The sequence below is a fragment of the Macrotis lagotis genome, chromosome 1, assembly GCF_037893015.1.
Source record: "Macrotis lagotis isolate mMagLag1 chromosome 1, bilby.v1.9.chrom.fasta, whole genome shotgun sequence".
Classification (NCBI taxonomy): domain Eukaryota; kingdom Metazoa; phylum Chordata; class Mammalia; order Peramelemorphia; family Peramelidae; genus Macrotis; species Macrotis lagotis.
The window spans coordinates 430579738-430603510 of NC_133658.1; the positions used below are offsets into that span (position 1 = coordinate 430579738).

Genomic DNA, 23773 nt, shown 5'->3' on the forward strand with positions numbered 1-23773 from the left:
TCAGTGCTCCTCCTGTGGGAGGTGCCTGCAGAAACCCTTCAGACAGGTCAAGATGAAGGTCTTTACTCTATGTTGCCAGAAACACAGCATTACCCTATTTGAGGACCCTGAGTTCAGTTAGTACAGTATTGAGACGGTCCTGGTGGGGCAGCGGGGGCAGATTCTGTTGGGGTGTTACTGGGAAAGTGTCCTCTTTGAAGCCACCTGAGAGGGCCCTTTCAAGGGCCCTTCTCCCTGGGCCTCATGATACTGTGAGTTGTGAGGCATATCTGTTGAGCATGTTTTGCCCAAGCCAGTCTGACAGCAGGGTCTCATACTCACATCCTCCCCATACCAGAACTGTGAATAACTCCACCTAGGACCAATAATCTGCTTTTAAAAAGAGGAAACTGGGGCAGCTAGGTGGCGTAGTGGCTAAAGCATCATCCTTGGAGTCAGGAGTACCTGGGTTCAAATCCAGTCTCAGACACTTAATTATCTAGCTGTGTGGCCTTGGGGAAGCCACTTAACCCCCATTTGCCTTGAAAAAAACCTTAAAAAAAAAGAGGAAACTGCTTCTGCTGTTTTCAATTTGTGTTGTGTTTCTCATATTTCTGGTCCCAAAGGTGAATCTTGGTGTCATTGGTTCCTTTAGAAAGAACCTTCTCAGGTAGCATGGGACAGTACATGTTTAATACCCAGTGGCTTACACACACACACACACACATGTACTTTACACACATGAGCACACATGTACATGTGTATGTACACACACTACACACACCACACAGTACATAAACATGCATGCATTGCCTAAAAGCATATACATACACTGATGCACACATGCACAGATATACATGCATTCCTATACATGCACGTTCATATACATAAAGCACAAATGTATAAATATGTGACATACTATTAAGTTTAATTTATATTGTTAACATTTCTCCACCCTTATAAATCCTTAATTTGTGGTTTGCCTTTTTCTGAGATCCCTCTAACCATGGTTGGTGCTCCTACCTTGACAAGGTGCCTGGAGTTTTTCCTCAGGAGGTCTTTGAGGAACCCTATACTCTTGAAACCCAAAACAATAAAGCTTAGCTCCTCCTTAGCAAGAACAAGGTATTTAAACCGAAGGCTACCAGATGGGCTTTCATTTTCTGCTCTGCCCCTCTTCAGATGTCTGTTTCTCTGCTTTAGCCATGCTGGACATATCTTCTGATTTGATGTTTGTCCCACAGCTTAAACATGAGAAAGCAGGTAACAGAATAAGGAAAGAAAGAACTCTATTTTTTTTTTTTTTTTAGTTTTTACAAGGCAACAGGGTTAAGTGGCTTGCTCAAGGCCACATAGCTAGGTAATTATTAAGTGTCTGAGGCCAGATTTAAACTCAAATACTCCTGATTCCAGGGCTGGTGCTCTATTCACTGTGCCACTAGCTGCTCCTCTCTCCATTCTTACAGTCATCTTGTCTCTTCTCTAGGTCTCAGTTGTGTCTGGTTCCACTCATAGCAGTCCCAACTCCGTGACTCTTTTGTATGGCCTTGGTTTTATGGGGAAGGCCATTGCAAGATCTGGCATAAATATATTATCTGTCATTGAGATTGGAGTCCTGACCATCTACTATCTGACTGGATGATCTTGGGCATCTTCCAGCGCTAGCTGTTATTAGAATTCTGATGACTTCTCTTCCTTTCCCTAGCAAACTGTCACTTTTAATAAAGATAGGCAGTTTGTTAAAATTAACTAACATATTAACCAAGTCTGACAGGGCTTCAGCTCCCATAGTCCACCTCTGCCATAAAAGGAGAAAATCATTATTTGCTCAAGAGTGAAAATGAGTCACAAAGACATGCTTTGTGACAATCAGGAGATGAGGGTCTCCTCTCCAATAAAACAGTGGGAGTTGGCTGTGGGGGGTTAGTAGGAAGCACCATCTCCACCAGCCTATCATGCTAGATGGCTGAACTGCTTGTCTTTTATTTGGGAAATATTTTATGATTGAATCTTTCCTTGCATTCCTTTTATCATCCTTTCCTTTCTCTCTCTCTCTCTCTCTCTCTCTCTCTCTCTCTCTCTCTCTCTCTCTCTCTCTTTCTCTCTCTCTGTCACCTTTTCTTTTCTGCATTTCTGTCTCCCTTATGTATCTCTTTCTTCTTCTCCCTCTACCTCTCTGGTTCCTTCTCTCACCTCTCTGTCTCTGTATTTGTGTGTGTCTGTCTTTTCATCTGATAAGGTTAATTTTCCAGGCCCAGACATTTTGCATTCCAGAATACTGAGGAAGCTGATTATTGGAGAACTTGAAGAATGACTGAGCCACTACAGGATTAAAGAACAAATTTCTGAAATCCTTCCCCTTCCAAAACAAAATGTAGGTTATTTGTGGAGAAGTTGGGGGGGCGGAAAGTTGACCCTGTAAACTTTTGTTGTTGATTCCCAGATCAAGGTTGTAGAATATATAGAAAGGATGAGATGATTAAAGGGATGACTGGTGACCATTTAGAAAGGGAAGTCATGGTCACAAGGAGTCTATTGAATTCCAATTTTACCATTCTAGACTTAACCTTAGTTTCCTAGAATGGTCAGTTTATCAAGCTTTTAGAACTTCATTTGACAGTCTCTCCTGCTGTGGAGGATGTGGGTTAGATGACAAGAGAGTTAGAAAGATTCAGAATTGGTTGGATTGTAGGATCCTAAATTCATTGATGGTTTAATATCTCCTAAGAAGGAGGTCTTTAGTTGAGTGTCCCAGGTTTTTTAAAAAAAAATGTATTTAAGGCAATGGGGTTTGTGTGACTTACCCAAGGTCACAAAGCTAAATAAGTTTCTGAGGGCAGATTTGAACTCAGGTTCTCTTGACTTCAGGGCCAGTATTCTATGCACTGCCCTAACTAGCTGCCTGGTGGAGTGTCCCTGTGATTGTTCTGTGATTGGCTCTGTGATTGCTCTCCTTTTTGCTTAGCATTATCAATTTAGCTATTGCCAGAACTGAGATACTTCATCAGGGGATAGCTAAGCCACTGAATGAGAGTCACATCTCCCTAGGTCAAAGGTTGACAGAGAAAGTTGCCTGGACACCAAGGGGTTAGATAAACCATAACACTTACCATCTGTTTTGGTTGAAGGAGGGGATTCACCAGAAACTCTCCCTGTTAATGACATACGTTCAGGGGGAAAAAGTAAAGTGTTTTTTTTTCTTTTTAAATAACCTGACAAAGATGAAGTGGGGGAGGGAGGCAACAGTTTATCTGAGGAAAGACTGGGTGTTCCAGGGACCAGAAAGCTTGTGGGATAAGGCAACAACCAAAGCAAAAGGAGTCTTAGAGCAACCTGGCCCCAGGTAGGAGAAGTCCATGAAGGACAGCCCTGGGGGGAAACTGGTCTGGAAAGAGGAGGCTGGGGGTCTGATGGGAGGGGTCCCCCTTTTTGGACAGATGGGGATACAGAGACCTAAAAGGAGACAGTGACTTGTCCACGACATCCATGGAGGGAGGTGATTTGAACACAGGAACTTTGACAATTCCCTGGCCAGCCCTGACGGTCTCCCCCTGCCCACTTTTCTCCTTCTTCCCACCCTTCACTCCTACCTCCCTTCCATCCTTCTTTCATTCCTTCTTTCCTTCCTTCCTTTCTTTCCTCCCTCCATTACTTTGTTCCCTCCCTCCTACCCTTCCCTCCCTCCCTTCTTCCTTCTCTCCCTGCATGCTTCCTTCTCTACCCCTGTTTCTCCCTTCTTCCTTCACTACTTTCCTACTTTCCCTTTCACCCGTACTCCTTTTCTTCCCTCTCTTCTTCCTTATCTCCCTGCCTTCTTCCTGCTCTAATACTTCATCACTTCTTCCTTCTTTCCCTCCCTTTTCGTTCTCTACCTCACCCCTCCCCTCCATCCATCCTCCCTCCCTCCTTTCCTTTCCTTCTTTCCTTCCTTCCTTCCTTCCTTCCTTCCTTCCTTCCTTCCTTCCTTCCTTCCTTCCTTCCTTCCTACCTCCTTCCCTTGCTGTTTCTCCCTCTGTCTCCTCTTCCTCTGTTCCTCCCTCCTTCCTTTCCTCCGTTCTTCTCTCCCTATTTTCATTGTTCCCTCACTTCCTTTAGATCTTTCTGGGGTAAATTAACTAGATTGTGTGATGTAGGGGTCATGGAGCTGAATTATGAAGGATTGGGAGGATTTCAGAAGGTGAACAGTACCTGGAATGGGCTATCATGGGCAGAGAGACCCAATGGAATTACTGAGCTTTTCATTTTGCTATGAAAGCTCTTTGAAGGTAAAGACACACTCATCCCATTCTGCAAAAAAACACTTTTCAGACTCCTCCTCCTCCTCCACCTACTCCATGATCTCACTCTGCTTTCTAAACCAGTTTTGAAATTCTTTCTCCAATCACAAGGGTGAACTTCTCATTTATTCCAGATTATAATGATCTCACTCTGCTGTCTAAACCAGTTTTGAAATTCTGTCTTCATTCACAAGGATGAACTTCTCTTCTCCACATGGTTATCAGGGTCTAGTTTTTTTCCAAAATGGGCTGCATAAATATTCTATTTGTATGTTAACCCTGCCAAAGCTTCTATACCTATACCCCTAAATTCTCCCTAACGAGCTTCAACAATTCCCAACTTTCTCCTATTCCTGAAGAAGCTTTTGACAACTTTTTTGTCCTTCCTAGAGTCTCAGAAAGGATTCCTATTTTGCCTTTGATTACCATCTGAACTTTTCCTGCTACCTCTCCCAGAAGACAAGTTGTTTCCATTTTTATGGTCCACTCTCATGGCAATCCTATCATTCCTTACTCTGTTCCTCCCTCTTCCCCTAGGTTCTTGGTTGGTTTTCATTTCTCTTTCATGGAATTCATTCATTCATTCATGACATGCTGCTGTTACAAACTGGGTCATCAAAGTGACATTGAGAACTGCTCACAACAGACCCTAGATCAAAACTCTTTCATTCCTTTAATCCCATCAAGGTGATCATAGCCCCTGTTTCAGTTAGGCTGTACAGTGTTTTTCTGGTTCTGCTCATCTCACTCAGCATAAGTTCATGTAAATCCCTCCAGTCTTCCTGAATTCCCATCCCTCCTGTTTTCTAATAGAACAATAGTGTTCCATGACATACATATACCACAGTTTGATAAGTCATTCCCCAGTTGAAGGACATTTACTGAATTTCAAATTCTTTGCCACCACAAACAGGGCTGCTTTTAATATTTTTGTACAAGTGATGTCTTTCATCATCTCTCCAGGGTATAGACCCAGTAGTAGTATTGCTGGATTAAAGGGTATGCTCATTTTTGTTGCTCTTTGGGTGTAGTTCCAAATTTCTCTCCAGAAAGGTTGTATGAGTTCACAGCTCCACCAACAGTGTAATAGTGTCCCAGATTTCCCACAACTCTTCCAACACTGATCATTATCCTTTCTGGTCATATTGGCCAGTCTGAGAGGTGTGAGATGGTACCTCAGAGAAGCTTTGATTTGCATTTCTCTAATAATGATTTAGAGCAATTTTTCATATGACTATGGATTGCTTTGATCTCATCTGTAAAGTGCCTTTGCATATCCTTTGACCATTTATGAATTGAGGAATGGCTTTTTTAAAAAAAGATATGGCTCAGTTCTCTGTATATTTTAGAAATGAGTCCTTTGTCAGAAACATCAGTTGTAAAGATTGTTTCCCAGTTTATTACATTTCTTTTGATCTTGGTTACAGTGGTTTTATCTGTGCAAAAGCTTTTTAATTTAATGTAATCAAAATCATCTAGTTTGTTTTTAGTGATGTTCATCATCTCTTCCTTAGTCATAAACTGCTTCCCTTTCCATAGATAGGACAGGTAAACTAGTCCTTGATCTTCTAATTTGCTTATAGTATTGCTTTTTAAGTCTAAATCCTGTGTCCATTTGGTATATGGTGTGAGGTGTTGGTCTAATCTAAGTTTCTTCCATACTAATTTCCAATTTTCCCAGCAGTTTTTATCAAAGAGAGAGTTTTTATCCAAATAGCTGGACTCTTTGGGTTTATCAAACAGCAGATTTCTATAATTGTTTCCTCCTATTGCAGCTAGTCTATTCCACTGGTCCACCACTGTATTTCTTAACCAATACCAGACAGTTTTGACGACTGATGCTTTATAATATAATTTTTAGATCAGGTAGGGCTAAGCCCCCTTCTTTCATACTTTTTTTCATTAAGTTCCTGGAAATTCTTGACTTTTTAGTTCTCCATATGAATTCACTTACAATTTTTTCTAACTCATTACAGTTATTTGTAATTTTGATTGGTAGGGCACTAAATAGGTAGTTAATTTTTGGTAGAATTGTCATTTTTATTATATTAGCTCTTACTTATCCACGAGCAGTTGACATTTGTCCAGTTATTTAAATCTGATTTAATTTGTGTGGGAAGTGTTTTAGAATTGTTTTCAAAAAGTTTCTGAGTCTGTCTTGACAAATAGACTCACAGGTATTTTATATTGTCTGAGGTTACTTTGAATGGGATTTCTCTTTCTAACTCTTCCTGCTGTATCTTGCTAGACATATATAGAAAAGTTGAGGATTTCTGAGGGTTTATTTTATAACCTGCAACTTTGCTAAAATTGCTAGTTGTTTCCAGTAGTTTTTTTGGATGATTTCTTGGGATTCCCTAGGTAGACCATCATGTCATCTTCCAAGAGTGAGAGTTTTGTCTCTTCCTTCCCAATTCTAATTCATTCAATTTCTTTTTCTTTAACTGCTGAAGCTAACAATTCTAATATGATATTGAATAGTAGTGGTGATAATGGGCACCCTTGTTTCACCCCTGATCTTATTGGGAATGCCTCTAGCTTCTCCCCATTGAATATAATGATTGTTGATGGTTTCAAATAGATACTGCTGATTATTCTAAGTAACAGTCCATTTTTTCCCTACACTCTCTAGTGTTTTTAGTAGGAATGGATGCTGTATTTTGTCAAAAGCTTTTTCAGCATCTATTGATATGATCATATAATTTCTGATAGGTTAGCTGTTGATATAATTGAGTATACTAACAGTTTTCCTAATATTGAACCAACCTTGCATTCCTGGGATAAATCCTACTTGATCATAATGCATTATCTTAGTGATAACATAATCATTTTGCTAAGATTTTATTTAGGATTTTTGCATCTATATTCAACAGAGAAATAGGTCTATAATTTTCTTTCTCTGTTTTAACTCTTCCTGGTTTAGGTATTAACATTATATTGGTTTCATAGAAAGAGTTATGCAGAGTTCCATCTTCCCCTATTTTTCCCAAAGAATTTATATAGAATTGGAACCAAGTGTTCCTTAAATGTTTGGTAGAATTCCCTTGTGAATCCATCAGGCCCTGGAGAGTTTTTCTTAGGGAGTTCAATGATGGCTTGTTGAATTTCTTTTTCTGAGATAGGGTTGTTTAGGTATTTAATTTCCTCTTCATTTAACCTGGGCAACTTATATTTTTGTAAATATTCATCCATTTCACTTAGATTGTCAAACTTATTGGCATAGAATTGGGTAAAATAATCCCAAATTATTACTTTAATTTCCTTCACCTTTTTCATTTATAATAGTAGCAATTTGGTTTTCTTCTTTCTTTTTTAAAATCAAATTGACCAGAGGTCTGTCAATTTTACTGGTTTTTTCGTAAAACCAACTTTTGTTTTTATTTAGTAACTCAATAAATTTTTTGCTTTTGATTTTATTAATTTTTCCTTTAATTTTTAGAATTTCTAATTTTGTACTTAATGGAGTATTTTTAATTTGTTCTTTCTCTAATTTTTTAGTTGCATATTTAGTTCATTGATTTCTTTCCCTAATTTATTCATGTAAGCATTTAAAGGTATAATATATCCCCTGAGAGCCGCTTTGAGTGAATCCCATAGATTTTGGTATGTTGTTTCATTATTGTCATCATCTAGGATAAAATAATTAATTCTTTCTATAATTTGTTGTTTGATTCACTCATTCTTTAAAATGAGGCTATTCAGTTTCCAATTAGTTCTGGGTCTATATCTCCCTGGCCCAATATTGCATATGAATTTTATTGCATTATGATCCGAGAAAGATGTATTCACTATTTCTTCCTTTCTGTGGTTGATTATTAGGTTTTTGTGCCCTAGTACATGGTCAGTTTTTGTATAAATGCCATGTACTACAGAGAAAAAAGTATATTCCTTTCTATCCCCATTCAGTTTCCTCCATAAGTCTATCATATCTAGTTTTTCTAACAATCTACGTACCTCCTTAACTTCTTTCTTGTTTATTTTGATTCAATTTATCTAGATCTGAGAACAGGAGGTTGAGGTCTCCTACCAGCAGGGTTTTTGCTGTCTTCCTGTAGTTCTTTCAGCTTCTCCTCTTAGAATTTGGATACTATCCCATTAGTTGCATATATATATTCAGTATTGAAATCATTTTATTGAAATCACTATGCACCTTTTTGGAGGATAAAGTTTCCTTCCTTATCTCTTTTAAGGCTATCTATTTTTGCAGCTGCTTTATCTGAGATAAGGATTGCTACCCCTGCTTTTTCACTTCAGCTGAAGCAAAAGATATTTTGCTCCAACTTTTTATCTTTATATGTATCTCTCTGTTTCAAATGAGTTTCTTGTAAGCAGCATATCATGGGATTCTGGTTTTTAATCCACTTTGCTATTCACTTAAGTTTTAAGGGAGAGTTCATCCCATTTATGTTCAAAGTTATATTTAGTAACTCTTTACTAGCCTCCATGATATCTTCCCTCTGCTTGTATTTTTCCCCTTCCCCAACCCTTCATCCATATTCCCCAGTATTTTGTTTCTGAATACCACCCCCTTCAGTGTGTTTGCCCTTCTACATCCACCCCATCCCCTTTCTTTCCCCTTTCTCTTTTCCCCTTTTTCCCTTCCTTCTGTTAATTCCTCTTTTTTCTCCCCCTCCCTTTCTCCATTCCCCCTCCCCCTTTCCCCTTCAATACTCTAAAGGTTCCATTTTTTTAAGTTAACTAAGTATATGTGTAAGTTAACTTTAAGCCAAGTCTGATAAGAAGAAAATTCAGGTGTTTCTCATCTCCTCCCTTTTTCCCTTCTATTAGCATAGGTCTTTTGTACCTCTTAATGTAATGAGATTTACCTCATTCAATCCCCTCTCTCCTCCCATCTCCTTCCCATCCCCCCTTTTTTTTGCAAGGCAACGGGGTTAAGTGGCTTGCCCAAGGCCACACAGCTAGGTAAGTATTAAGTGTCTGAGGCTGGAATTGAACTCAGGTCCTCCTGACTCCAGGGCTGGTGCTCTATCCACTGCACCACCTAGCTGCCCCATCCCCCTTTTTAAGGAGGAGGTGTTTTTAAATCATTCTGAGTCATAGAAAATTCTGAGTATTCATCACTTCTAGCTAAGTACACTCTATCTGATAGATTTACAGTTCTTGAGAGTTATTAGAGTCTTTCTCCCAAGTAGGGTTAAAACCAGTTTCATCCCATTGGATAGCAGTCTCATGGATAAGTCACGAGTGTCCGTCACTTCTGGCTAGTCATATTCTCTCTGTTAGAGTTACAATTCTCAAGAGTTATGAGAATCTTTTTCCCCATGCTGGGATATAGCCAGTTTCAACTTATTGGATAAGATTTTTTTTCTGTACCCCCTTTTTTCTTTTTTTTAAAAAATCTTTTCATGTGTCTCTTGAACCTCCTGTTTGATGGCCAATTTTCTATTTAGCTCTGGTCTTTTCATCAGGAATTTTTGGAACTCTTCCATTTCATTAAATGTCCATCTTGTCCCCTGAAAAAGAAGGCTCAGCTTTGCAGGATAGTGTATTCTTGGCTGCATTCCAAGCTCCCTTGCTCTTCAGAACATCTCTAGCATTTTTTTGGATTTCCTTGACTAGGCTGCTGAGTTCATTTTCATGTTTTTCCTGTATCTCATTTCTTTTCCCAGTTTTTCTTCTAACTCCCTCATTTGATTTTCAAAGTCTTTTTTGAGCTCTGTCATAGCCTGAGCCTAATTTTTGTTTATATTGGAGTCTTTAGATGCAGGAGCTTGTGCTTCCTCATCTTCAGACTGAGTATTTTGATCCTTCTTGGGCTCATATACAAAATATTTCTCAATGGTCTTCCTCTTTTTTTCTCCGCTTGCTCATTTTCCCAGCCTGAGACTGGTTTTGGGGTGCTTCCTGAGCTTTTGGGACATTCCCACAAGGGTCTCAGTGTGTGAGGCTCTGTCCTCCCTCCTGGTCTGTGAATGACCATATGCGCCCCCCTCTTCCATGGGGCTGAGGTAGGGGAGGCCCTGCTGTTCTATGGGGGGGCCTAGACTGGGATCAGGATCTGAATGTGGTCAGAGCTCCAGAGTCCTGTTCCAGGGACAGAGGACAGAGCTCTGCAGTCTCTCTCTCTTCACTCCCCTCCCTAGGTTCAATGGGCTCCTGCCCTGGGGGCTCCTACTTATCAGCTCTGCCTGCTTCTGTTCCTGGTACTTGGCTATGCTGGCCACCCTGCTTGCTGTGTGCCCTGTGGGCTAGGCTTCACGTGCTACGTGCTCTCTCTGGCAGGGGTCCCCTGCTGTTCCCCCAAATTGTGCCTGGTGCTCCCCAGGGTGAAGGTCAGGAAACTCCCCTGCTTCTGTGAGCCATGGCTCCCAGAGCCCTGGGGCTGCCTCCGGAAAGCTGAAGTTCCTTTGGTCTGGCGGGCCACCCCTCTGGCAGGCCACCCCTCTGGCGGGCCACCCCTCCAACCCCAGGGAGCAGAGCCTTTCTGCTCTTTTCCAGGTTACCTTGAGTAGGAGAACTGCCTCACTGGGTTCTGTCTCTTGAAAGTTTAGCAACAAGAGTGCCTAAGACACAATCCTTTCTTGTCGCCATCTTGGCTTCACCCCCCCTATTTGGAATATCTTGTTCCAGGCCCTTCAGTCCCTTAATGTTGATGCAGCCAGATCCTGAGTAATATTTACTGAGGCTCCTTGGTGTTTAAATTGTTTCTTTCTGGCTGCTTGCAGGATTTTCTCTTTTATCTGATAGTTCTGAAATTTGGCCACAACATTCCTTGGTGTTTTCAATTTAGGATCTCTTTCTGTAGGAAATCTGTGTATTCTTTCAATAACTACTTTGCCTTCTGGTTCCATGATATCAGGGCAATTTTCCATCACTAGATGCTGTTAAGTCCAGGCTTTCTTTCCTCTTCAATATTTTCAGGAAGTCTAATAATTCTCAGGTTGCCCCTCCTTCATCTATTTTCGAGGCCAGTGGTTTTCCTGATGAGGTATTTTACATTTTCTTGTATTTTTTCTAGTTTTTGGTTTTGTTTAACAAGCTCTTATTGTCTCAGAAAGTCATTAGACTCTGCAGACTCCATTCTTTTTTTTAGAGAGGAGTTTTTTTCATTTACGTTTTGAAACTCCTTTTCCAATGGGTCAATTCCATTTTTGAAAGAGCTTTCCATTTTACCAATTGAGGTTTAGAGAGAATTATTTTCTTTTTGCATTTAACCAATTGAAGATCTGAGAGAATTATTCTAATTTTGTATTTGTCCATTTGTATTTTCCCATGATTTGATTTCTTTTTTGCAAGGTGTTAATTGACTCTCCCAAATTTGCCAGTTGATTTTTAAACTCTGCCTTATTTCTTCAAGGAAGTCTTTCTGTGCTGGAGACCAGATCATATTTTCCTCAGAGAATCTAGGTCTCTCTGAGTTAGGGTTTTTCCTTACAAAAATATATCTATAGATCCACCTTTCCACTGACCTTTCTTCATTTTGCTAAGATGTTGAGTTGGGGAGGGGCTGGTTCACAGAGGTTTGGTGTTGGGATCCCTAGAGGCATTACTCACTGAGTGCAATATCTTCAGCTGGCAAGGAGGGGGTGCTAATTGCATTCTCTGGAGTGTCTGTGACATTAATTGAGACCTTCTCCTTTAGCCAAGGACTCCTTTAGCCAAGGACTGTGGAAAACCAATCCTGAGGTAGAAGTTCTTTCTCTGGGCTTTTCATTCTGGCTTTTGTTGCTCAGATTTCAGTTAAGAGGTTTGGTTAATATCATAGATGATGAAAGATCAGGAGACTTTAGAACTGTGCCTGTCTTCTCTCAACCATCTTGACCAGAAGTCCCCCATTGATAGCTTCATGAATACTATCCTCATTGTGCTGATTCATAATTCCAACTTCTCCTTGGTTTAAATGAGAATGTCTTGGGTCCTCCAGCAGAACAAGTCCATTCCTCAGTGACTCCAACATGTTATTCAGCTGCTCCACCCATTGATCTAAGCCTATATTCCTCAGACATTGCTTTTCTTCCTCCTTTAATGATTCCATCTGCGTAGATGCTCACATCATCCACCATTTCTCTTCATTAAGAGAAATCTATGTGACAGATTCATGAAAGTTTCTGGAAAGCATCTCCTTTTTGTAATCATGATTCATGCTATTTGCTAAAGGTTTCTTTCTGCTGTCTTACTTACTATTACTCTATGAGATTTCTTCTCCATAGTACAAGGAGGGTCCATTCTAATGGTAGAAGGTAACAGGAAATGCCATCAGGACAGGAGGTGATCCTCACAGTGTTCATGAAGAGAACTGCTTTTTGAAAGAGAGCAAGGGTCTCCTGAGAGACTATGCCAAAAGGGAGAAGAAGTGGAGGAGGAGGTAGAGGAAGTGGAAGGGAAGAGGAGGAGTTTGAGGAGGCAGAGGAGGAGTTTGAGGAGGAGGAGGTGGAGGCTGAACAGTGGTGTTTGGGGAAAAGGGATGAGAGTGTATAGCCTACAGAAACAAAGGAAAGGCATAAAGAAGAGGAAGGGGAAGATGAAGTGCTAAAAGAGTAAGAGTGAGAGTCAGAAGGAGGCAACAATTAGGAGGAGGAGCAGAAAAGAGAAGACTTTGCTTTGACTGTGATGTGGAAGATTATATCTTTATCTTTTGCTGATTGATGGTTGCTTACTGAGAGAGATGGCCAATGGCACACTGGGGCTATGGACAGAAATCACTTTAAACTTCCATGAGCTGCAGCACCATTTCAAAACACTTATCCTGATGGACGGATATATGTTTTCCTCACATTTGCCTATATAGCCAGTGATAATAGTAAGACAGTTTCCTCTTACCCCTTGTCCTTTCAGCCCTTCCACATGCCATCTTTTCCATCTTCTTTTCCCTTTTCTCCTACTCTCTCATGACTCTCCTTTACCAACTTCTGTCTCCTCCAGAGACTCTATCCCTTCCTCTTCTGTTTCTCTTCTCTCTCTCACCATCTCCCACCCTTTCCCCTTCTTTGAGTACCCAACCCTCCAAGTGCAGAAGAGCCAAAGACTGCTTTTGGTAGGGTGTGTCTGGAGGACTGGGGAGATTGGGGAGTTTGCAAGGCAGCGGGGACAATTCACTCATGCTCACTTTCCCTAACTCATACTGTCGCTCTTTCATAGTTTTGGAATTTATTCCCTACATGGAGATCACACTAACCACCACTATCTCGAGTTTGAGACTGATCACCAAGAACAAGATTTGCTGGGTCTTCTGTAGTGGTGAATTTCTTTTTGATGGTCTGAAAGCTCCCCAGGGCCATTCGGGGTTAGCGCTAAGAAGTCTCTCCTTGAAATCATCACCCACCCATCGATCCATCCCCCCATTCATCCATCCATCTGTCCATATATCCATCCATCCATCCATCCATCCATCCATCCATCCGTCCATCCATCAATCCAACCATCAATTAAACAGCACTGAGATTCTGTCATTGTGCAAGATGCTCGGGAGGCATTTAACTTGAACTGAGGCCAAAGGCAACTTTTGCACCTCAAACCTGGGCCTAGAATCAGGTAGATCGAAATTGAAATCTGACATCAGGCATTTGTGGTAGTATGACTCTGGGAAAGTCACTGACCTTCATTCTCCACAGTTTGCTCCTTGTTAAAATATACCTCACTGGACCAAAATGACATCATATTGGGTAAGTGATGGCAACAGAGTGAGTGAATCAGACAAAACCCCAAGTAACAGAAAGTTTCCAATAAGATTCTAAGTTCAGGGCAAGGAAAGACAACATCTTTCTTGGGGAATCAGAGTAGATTGCATGATGTAGGGGTCATTGAAGCTGAATTCTGAAGGATAGGCCGGGTTTCTACAGGTGAATATTATGGGAAATGGGGGATCCTGGGCAGAGGGACCCTCTCTGAAGATTATGTGATATGGAATTACTGTCCCCCGTTAGGGCCCCGATATTAAATACCTGTTTATGTGCCCTCTAAAGTTTAGTTGGATAGCAAGGTGGAGGATTATAGGACACTGTTCTGTTGAACTGTCACAGCTGTTCTGGCAGTGACCCTGTTTGTTTACAGCTAGACTTGGAGCTTCACAGCACTTCACGGCAACTTCTGAGTGTGAGAATCTCATTGAGGAAGACCCTGGCTTCATCTTCCCCTTCTTCTTCACTGCCCTCCTTCCCTTCTGCTTTGTTTACTACGCAACAGTGGAAATATTTCCTGAGGTGATCCAGTTTGACTTAAAGCACTGAGAGTACAGTGTATGTCCCCTGATGACAGGAGAGCTTTTTATGAAGAAAGTGTTGCTGTGATGGGTCCATAGTTTGTTCCTGTGTGGCTCCAGAGTGAGAAGACTGAGGTGACTGTATAGTCACTAGGTGACTGTATAGTCACTAGGCTGCCTCTTCCTGATTCTCTTCTCTCTTCTTTCTTCTGTCTTCTCTTCCTCCTTCTCTGTCCTCTTTCTCCTTCCCTTTCTCTTATCTCCCCAGTCCTTTCTCTTCCTATCCTGTCAGCTTCTTGTCTCCTTCTCTTTTTCTTTCTCTTTCCCTTTGTCCTTCTATTACTTCTCCTCCTACTGAGGTGCTCCTGCTTTAACTGCTGCCTGTCCTTGTATTCCTTCCAGACTTTACTCTGGTCTTAGGAGGTGGACATGTTCCTGCTGTAACTGCTCCCTGTCCTTCTATTCCTTTCAGACTTTATTTTGGTCTTGCCAGATGGAAGAGGGTGCCTACTTTTTCTCTCTCTTTCTTTCTCTCTTTCTTTCTTTCTCTCTCTCTCTTTCTTTCTTTCTTTCTTTCTTTCTTTCTTTCTTTCTTTCTTTCTTTCTTTCTTTCTTTCTTTCTTTCTTTCTTTCGTGAAAGGTCAATCTGGCTGTGATGAAATCCATTTGTTACAAGCTCAGTCTCCTGTTGCCCTTCCTGGACCTGCATGAAAAGGTATATGACAAACACCACCGTGATCCTGGGATGGTAGCAGAACAACGGGGAGGCCCTCTTTATCATGAAGGTGAGTGACTGGGCCCCATCTTCCCGTGGGGGATGCTGATGTCTACATTGTCTTCTGGCCAAGATACCCGATGATGTATAGAAGTTCTTAGTCAGGTGCTTGGGGCTTCCACTGAATATTCCTAAGATATTGCATAGATAGTTGTCAGGTGTCTCTTCTAGGTGCATGATTTGGAGTGGTTTTGCTTTTTGCTTTTGGTTTTTGCAAGGTATTTGGGTTAAGTGACTTGCCCAAGCTCGCAAAGGTAGGTAATTATTAAATGTCTGTGGCTGGAATTGATCTCAAATCCTCCTGACTCCAGGGCTGGTGCTCTATCCACTGTGACATCTTTCTGCCCCTGGAATTGTTTTTTTTTTTTTTTTTTTCTTTAGATTTTTCAAGGCAAATGGGGATAAGTGGCTTGCTCAAGGCCACACAGCTAGGTAATTATTAAGTGTCTGAGATAGGATCTGAACCCAGGTACTCCTGACTCCAAGGCTGGTGCTTTATCCACTACACCACCTAGCTGCCTCCCCCTAATAGTTTTTCAACAGGAGATGAGGGACCTAGAGTCAAGGAAATCTGGATTAAGTCTTGGTCACTCCCATCTACTAGCAGTCATGTGATGCTCTGTAAAATTTACAGCTTTCTCTGTTTTAGCAGCTGAGGACTGAAAGAAAAATGAAATAATCCTTGCCCTTAGGGAGCTTCCATTCCCTGGGAGATAGCCTAATGGGAGATGAGCTTGTGATCCGAACATAAATTACTCAAATACAAGATAGTAATTTTTTTTTGTTGAGTCAGTCAGAGTAAAGTGACTTTCCAACAAGATCACAAAACTACTGAGTATCTAGGGTTGGATTTAGACTCAGGTCCTGCTGACTCCCAGACTGAACATCTATCCTCTTTGCCACCCAGCTGATTCTGTATTTGAGAAGTATAGAACACAAAAGAACATAGATAATGTTAATATATGATGTTCTAAGTCACTATGAACAACTCAGAAGGATTCATGCATATGATTATACCTTGCTGGCCATTGTTCTAAACATTTGGGTATCTTAATACCTCAAGTATATTTCTTATTGGTCTGACTCTGCTTTCTAAACCAGTTTTGAAATTCTTTCTCCAATCACAAGCGTGAACTTCTCATTTATTCCAGATTATAATGATCTCACTCTGCTGTCTAAATCAGTTTTGAAATTCTGTCTTCATTCACAAGGATGAACTTCTCATCTCCACAAGGTTATCAGGGTCTAATTTTTTTTCCAAAATAGGGTGCATAAATATTCTAATTTGCACCCTGCCAAAGGTTCTATACCTATACCCCTAAATTCTCCCTCATGAGCTTCAACAATTCCCAACTTTCTGCTATTTCTGAAGAACCTTTTTACAACTATTTTTTGTCCTTCCTAGAGTCTCAGAAAGGATTCCTATTTTGCCTTTGATTACCCTCTGAACTTTTCTTCCTACCTCTCCCAGAAGACAAGTTCTTTTCGTTTCTATATTCCACTCTCATGGTAATCATATCATTCCTTATTCTGTTCCTCCCTCTTCCCCTAGGTTCCTGGTTTATTTTCATTTCTCTTTCATGGCATTCATTCATTCATTCATTCATTCATTCATTCATAGCATGCTGCTGTTACAAAGTGGGTCATCAAAGTGACACTGAGAATGGCTCACAACAAACCCTAGATGAAAACTCAGTCGTTCCTTGGTTGAAAATCACTTTGACATGTTTTATATTGGAATTGTAGATGAAAGACCCTGGATGCATTAAGACCCTGGATGCATTAGACTGTCTCTTTGTAAAAATCTGAATTGCTTGCTTGACCTACTATTTGATTTTGTTTTATAAATTCAGGCAATATTTTGTAGCGGAATAAGTGCAGAACATAGGTCTCATTTTGTGGATTTACAGTGTATCCCCCAAATTTCTATCATTCTCCTTCTACATGAGAAATCTTACATGATTTAGGTAGGTATTTTAAAATCCATGGCATCTTTCAACTTGGCCAAGTGGAATCTGACCTCGCTCAGACTGAATTTGCATTTCATGGCAATATATGGATAGTTCGATGTTAGCGTGCATTTCAGTTGGGTGTCCTTTCATTCATAGCTTGTTGAATCCTCTCTTCATTGTTCTGATTCATAATTCCAACTTCCCCTCGCTTTACCTGAGATTGTTTTGTGTCCTCTAGTGAATGAATTATATTCCTCAGTGACTCTAACATGTGATTGAGCTGCTCCACCCATTCATCTAAGCCTATATTCCTCTAACATTGTTTTTCTTCCTCCCTTACTGATTCCATCTGTGTAGATGTTCACATGTTCCACTATTTCTCTTCATTGAGAGAAATCTATTTACATGACAGATTCTTGAAAGTTTCTGGAAAGCATCTCCTTTTTGTAATCATGATTCATGCTATTTGCTAAAGGTTTCTTTCTGCTGTCATACTTTCTATTACTCTATGAGATTTCTTTTCCATAGTGCAAGGTGGTTCCATTCTAATGGTAGAAGGTAACCGGAAATGCCATCAGGACAAGAGGTGATCCTCCAGTGTTCATGAAGAGAACTGCTTTTTGACAGAGAGTGAGGGACTCCTGAGAGACTGTGTCAAAAGGGAGAAGTGGAGGAGGAGGTAGAGGAAGTGGAAGTGAAGAGGAGGAGGGGGAGGAGGAGGAGGAGGAGGAGGGAGAGGTGGAGGCAGAGGAAGAGGAGGAGGAGGAGGTGGAGGCTGAGCAGTGGTGTTTGGGGAAAAGGGATGAGAGTGTGTGGCGGAGAGAAAGAAAGGAAAGGCAGAATGGAGAAGAGGAAGGGGAAGATGAAGTGCTAAAAGAGTAAGAATGAGAGTCAGAAGTTGGCGACAATTAGGAGGAGGAGCAGAATAGAGAAGGCTTTGCTTTTACTGTGATGTGGTAGATTATATCTTTCTCTTTTTCTGATTGTTGGTTGCTTACTGAAAGAGATGGCCAATGGCACACTGGGGCTATGGACAGAAATCACTTTAAACTTCCATGAGCTGCAGCACCATTTCAAAACACTTATCCTGATGGACAGATATATGTTTTCCTCACATTTGCCTATATAGCCAGTGATAATGGTAAGACAGTTTCCTCTTACCCCTTGTCCTTTCAGCCCTTCCACATGCCATCTTTTCCATCTTCTTTTCCCTCTTCTCCTACTCTCTCGTGACTCTCCTTTACCAGCGTCTATCTCCTCCAGTGACCCTATCCCTTCCTCTTCTGTTTCTCTTCTCTCTCTCACCATCTCCCACCCTTTCCCCTTCTTTGAGTACCCAACCCTCCAAGTGCAGAAGAGCCAAAGACTGCTTTTGGTAGGGTGTGTCTGGAGGACTGGGGAGACTGGGGAGTTTGGAAGGCAGTGGGGACAATTCACTCATGCTCACTTTCCCTAACTCATACTGTTGCTCTTTCACAGTTTTGGAATTTATTCCCTACATGGGGATCACACTAACCACCACTATCTCGATTTTGAGACTGATCCCTGAGAACAAGATTTGCCGGGTCTGCTGTAGTGGTGAATTTCTTTTTGATAGTCTGAAAGCTCCCCAGGGCCATTCAGGGTTAGGGCTAAGAAGTCTCTCCTTGAAATCACCACTCACCCATCCATCCATCCATCCATCCATCCATCCATCCATCCATGTATCTATCCATCCATTGATTAAACAGCATTGAGATTCTGTCATTGTGCAATATGCTAGGGAGGCATTTAACTTGAATTGAACTTTTGCACCTCAGTCCTGGGCCTAGAATCTGGTAGATCGAAAGTGAAATCTGACATCAGGTATTTGTGGTAGTATGACTCTGGGCAAGTCACTGACCTTCATTCTCCACAGTTCGCTCCTTGTTAAAACATACCTCACCGGACCAAAATGAGATCATACTGGGTAAGTGATGACAACAGAGTGAGTGAATAAGACAAAATCCCAAGTAACAGAAAGTTCCCAATAAGATTCTAAGTTCAGGGCAAGGAAAGACAACATCTTTCTTGGGGAATCAGAGTAGATTGCATGATGTAGGGGTCGTTGAAGCTTAATTCTTAAGGATAGGCAGGGTTTCTTCCGGTGAACATTACATGGAATGGGGCATCCTGGGTAGAGGGACCCTCTTTGGAGATTATGTGATATGGAATTACTGTGCCCTTCTTTTTACTATGAAAGTTCTTTGAGGGTATAGATTTGTTAGGGCCCCGATATTAAATACCTGTTTATGTGCTCTCTATGTTTAGGTGGATAGCCAGGTGGAGGATTATAGGACACTGTTCTGTTGAACTGTCACAGCTGTTCTGGCAGTGACCCTGTTTGTTTACAGCTAGACCTGGAGCTTTACAGCAATTTCTGAGTGTGAGAATCTCATTGAGGAAGACCCTGGCTTCATCTTCCCCTTCTTCTTCACTGCACTCCTTCCCTTCTGCTTATTTTACTACGCAACAGTGGAAACATTTCCTGAGGTGATCCAGTTTGACTTAAAGCACTGAGAGTACAGTGTATGTCCCCTGATGACAGGAGAGCTTTTTATGAAGAAAGTGTTGTTGTGATGGGTCCATAGTTTGTTCCTGTGTGGCTCCAGAGTGAGAAGACTGAGGTGATTGTATAGTCACTAGGTGACTGTATAGTCACTAGGCTGCCTCTTCCTGATTCTCTTCTGTCTTCTCTTCCTCCTTCTCTGTCCTTTTCCTCCTTCTCTGTCCTCTTTCTCCTTCCCTTTCTCTTATCTCCCCTGTCCTTTCTCTTCCTATCCTGTCACCTTCTTGTCTCCTTCTCTTTTTCCTTCTCTTTCCCTTTGTCCTGCTTTTACTCTTCCTCCTACTGAGGTGTTCCTGCTTTAACTGCTGCCTGTCCTTGTATTCCTTCCAGACTTTATCCTGGTCTTGGTCTTGGGCAATGGAAATTTTCCTGCTCTAACTGCTTCCTGTCCTATTCCTTCCACACTTTATCTTGGTCTTGGCAGATGGTCTTGGCAGATGGAATAGGACGCCTACTTTTTTCTTTTTTTCATTATGAAAGGGCAGTCTGGCTGTGATGAAATCCATTTGTCCCATGTTCAGTCTTCTGTTGCCCTTTCCAGACCTGCGTGAACAGGTATATTAGAAACGCCACAATGATCCTGTGATGGTGCCAGAACAACATGGAGGCCCTCTTTATCATGAAGGTGAGTTACAGGGCCCCATCTTACCGTGGGGGACACTGATGTCTCCTTTGTCTTGTGACCAAGATCCTCAATGATGTAAAGATGTTTTTAGTCAGGTGCTTGGGGCTTCCACTGAGCATTCCTATGATATTGCATAGACATTGCGTAGATAGGTGGCAGGAGTCTCTTGTAGGTGCAAGCATTGGAGTAGTTTTTGTTTTTTTCTTTTAGTTTTTGCCAATTGTGTTAAGTGTGTTGCCCAAGCTCACAGCAGGAGGCTCTTGTAGGTGCAAGCATTGGAGTAGTTTTTGTTTTTTTCTTTTAGTTTTTGCCAGACAATTGTGTTAAGTGTGTTGCCCAAGCTCACAAATCTAAGGCAATTATTAAATATCTCAGGCCAGAATTGAACTCAAGCCCTCATGACTCCAGTGCTGTTGTTCTATCCACTGTGCCTCCTATATGCCCCTGGTATAGGTTTTCAACAGAATGCAATGAGGGACCCAGAGTCAAGAAAATCTGGATTAAGTCTTGGTCACTCCACCTACTAGCAGATGTGTGATGCTCTGTTACATTTACAGCTCTGTAAGATTTACATCCTAATGGGAGATGAGCTTGTGATCCAAACATAGATTACTCAAATATAAGATAATAATTTTTTTTTGTTGAGTCTGTCAGAGTTAAGTGACTTTCCCCCATGTTCACGCTACTACTGAGTGTCTATGATTGGATTTGGACTAAGGTCCTGCTGACTCCAGACTGATCATCTATCCTCTTTGCCACACAGCTGATCCTGTATTTGAGAAGTATATAACACAAAAGAACATAGATAATGTTAATATATGATGTTCTAAGTCACTATGAACAACTCAGAAGGATTCATGCATGATTATACTTTGCTGGCCATTGTTCTATACATTTGGGTATCTTAATACCTCAAGTATATGACCTCAAGTCTGACTCTGCTTTCTAAACCAGTTTTGAAATTCTTTCTCCAATCACAAGGGTCAACTTCCCATTTATTCCAGATTATAACGATCTCACTCTGCTGTCTAAACCAGCTTTGAAATTCTGTCTTCATTCACAAGGATGAACTTCTCATCTATACAAGTTTATCACAGTCTAGTTTTTGTTTTTACAAAATGGGCTACATAAATTTTTATGAATTTACAAACTTGCAAATATTTCCTTCAGGAATGTTAACCCTGCCAACACTTCTATACCTATACTCATAAATTCTCCCTAAGAAACTTCAATAATTCCCAAGTTTCTGCTATTTCTGAAGAAATTTTTTCACAACTTTTTTTATCTTTCCTTCAGTCTCAGACAGGATTCCTATTTTCCTTTGATTACCCTCTGAACTTTTCCTTCTACCTCTCCCTGAAGACAAGTTGTTTTTCATTTCTGTGGTCCACTCTCATGGTAATCCTATCATTCCTCATTCTATTCCTCCCTCTTCCCCTAGGTTCCTGTTTGGGTTTCATTTCTCTTTCATGGCATTCATTCATTCATTCATGACATGCTGCTGTTATAAATTGGGTTTTCAAAGTGACATTGAGAACTGCTCACAACAGACCCTAGATCAAAACTCATTCCTTCTTTAGTTGAAAATCACATCAATGTTTTATATTGGAATTGTAGTTCAAAGACCCTGGATGCATTAGACTTTCTCTTTTGGAAGATCTGTATTCCTTGCTTGATGACATTTGTCCTTTTCTTCTACTCCATCCTGGCTCTGTCAAATTTCCTACTTCTTCATCCTTCATTGTTTTATTTATCTCCCTGGGAACCACACCAGCTCTTGGACAGCCAACTATCCAGGATTAATGCTTCCTTGACTCAGGGTATTGTTTTTCAAAGGATACTTGCCAAGCCCTTTTCTTAAACACCTCTTCTTCCTCTCTATCAGGAAAGTTTCTAAAACTACTTTACTAGGTTCAACTGTTGTGTGTGCGTGTGCATGTGGGTTTGCTTGAGCAGTGAGGGGGAAATGCTCTTCATTCGACTGTAACCTCTCAGTCAAAGGAATTTACCAACAACCAGTAATTTACTAGTGCCAATCAGTCTCTTAAGTGGTGGAGATATATGGCAAGAATTGGAATGTCTACTCTCAAAAGAGCTTGAATTCCAACAGTTTTAAATGATGCTAGGAGCTTCTCAGATTGAATTTTATTTGTACCCTCCTGAATTTTATTTGTACCATCCCATTACTGGGAGAATTTATTTTATTTTATTTTTCATTTGAAAATTTTTGTAGCCATTTCCTTTATTTCCTAATTCTTCTTCCTAGACTTAATAACCTTGTGAACCTGGGCAAGTCAAACTACAGGTACCTCAGTTTCCTTATCTGAAAAATGGGGAAAATCATAATACTGCATCAGAGATATTGTGAGGAGTGAATAAAATCATAATACTGCATCAGAGATATTGTGAGGAGTGAATAAAATAGCCAAAATATGCCAAACATCTTCCAATGCTAGCTGTTATTAGATTTCTGATGATTTCTCTAGATTTATGATGATTTCTCTTCTTTTCCCTAGCAAATTGTCACTTTTAATAAAGACAAGCAGTTTATCAAAACTAACATGGCTCCAGCTTCCACAGTCCACCTCTGCCATAAAAGAAGAAAATGATTATTTGTTCAAGAATTAAAGTGAATCACAAAGACATGCTTTGTGACAATCAGGAACTGAGGGACTCCTCTCCAATAAAACAGTGGTTATTGAGAAATGAGTGATTTCCAAATAAGTGAGTGTCTCAAATATAATTATTCTTTTTAAAAAGAAGTTTGTATTATCAAGAAAGAGAGAAAAAAGAAGAAAATTGAAGATAACTCCACAAGAAGGCTTAGTGGGAAGCACCATCTCCATCAGCCCATTCTGCTAGAAAGCAGAACTGATCGATTCTTTCACTTGGGAAACATTATATGCCTGAATCCTTTCTTGAATTCCTTCTCTCTCTCTCTCTCTCTCCTTTTATAGTTCACTCTCTCACCTCTCTGACTCTCTATCTGTGTGGCTGTCTGTTTATTTGTTTGTTTATTTGTTTGTTCCTCTGATAAGATCAAATTTCCAGCCCAGACATTTTCGAGTACTGACAAAACTGAACTGGAGAACCTGAAGAATGACAGAACCACTACAGTATTATTGAACCACTACAGGATTATTTGTGGAGAAGTTGGGGGGGGGGGGGGATTTTGACCCTGCAAACTTTTGATGTTGCTTCCCAGAGCAAGGTTGTGGGATGTATGCAAAGGATGAGACCATTTAGAAAGGGAAGTAATAATAACAAGGAGCCTATTGAACTCCATTTTTACCAATAAGTCATTCCAGGGGCAGCTAGGTGGTACAGTGGATAGAGCACCAACCCTCAAACTTTTGATGTTGTTTCCCAGAGCAAGGTTGTGGGATGTATGCAAAGGATGAGACCATTTAGAAAGGGAA

At 40.8% G+C, this 23773-nt stretch overlaps 1 long non-coding RNA gene across 5 annotated transcripts; it reads left to right on the forward strand.

Moving 5' to 3' along the window:
- Nucleotides 1-1918: 1918 nt before the first annotated feature.
- On the forward strand, nucleotides 1919-23078 carry LOC141506401 (uncharacterized). 5 transcript variants are annotated; one of them, XR_012473858.1, is made up of 7 exons: nucleotides 1919-2353; nucleotides 4113-4244; nucleotides 13356-13879; nucleotides 14268-15200; nucleotides 17671-17821; nucleotides 18147-20354; nucleotides 22871-23078. It is a non-coding gene; the product is annotated as an uncharacterized LOC141506401 (long non-coding RNA). The 5 variants fall into 5 exon arrangements; XR_012473859.1 differs by lacking the exon at nucleotides 4113-4244 and having other exon boundaries at nucleotides 14268-14550; nucleotides 14888-15200; XR_012473860.1 differs by lacking the exon at nucleotides 4113-4244 and having other exon boundaries at nucleotides 14268-14550; nucleotides 15056-15200.
- The last annotated feature ends 695 nt before the right edge of the window (nucleotides 23079-23773 follow it).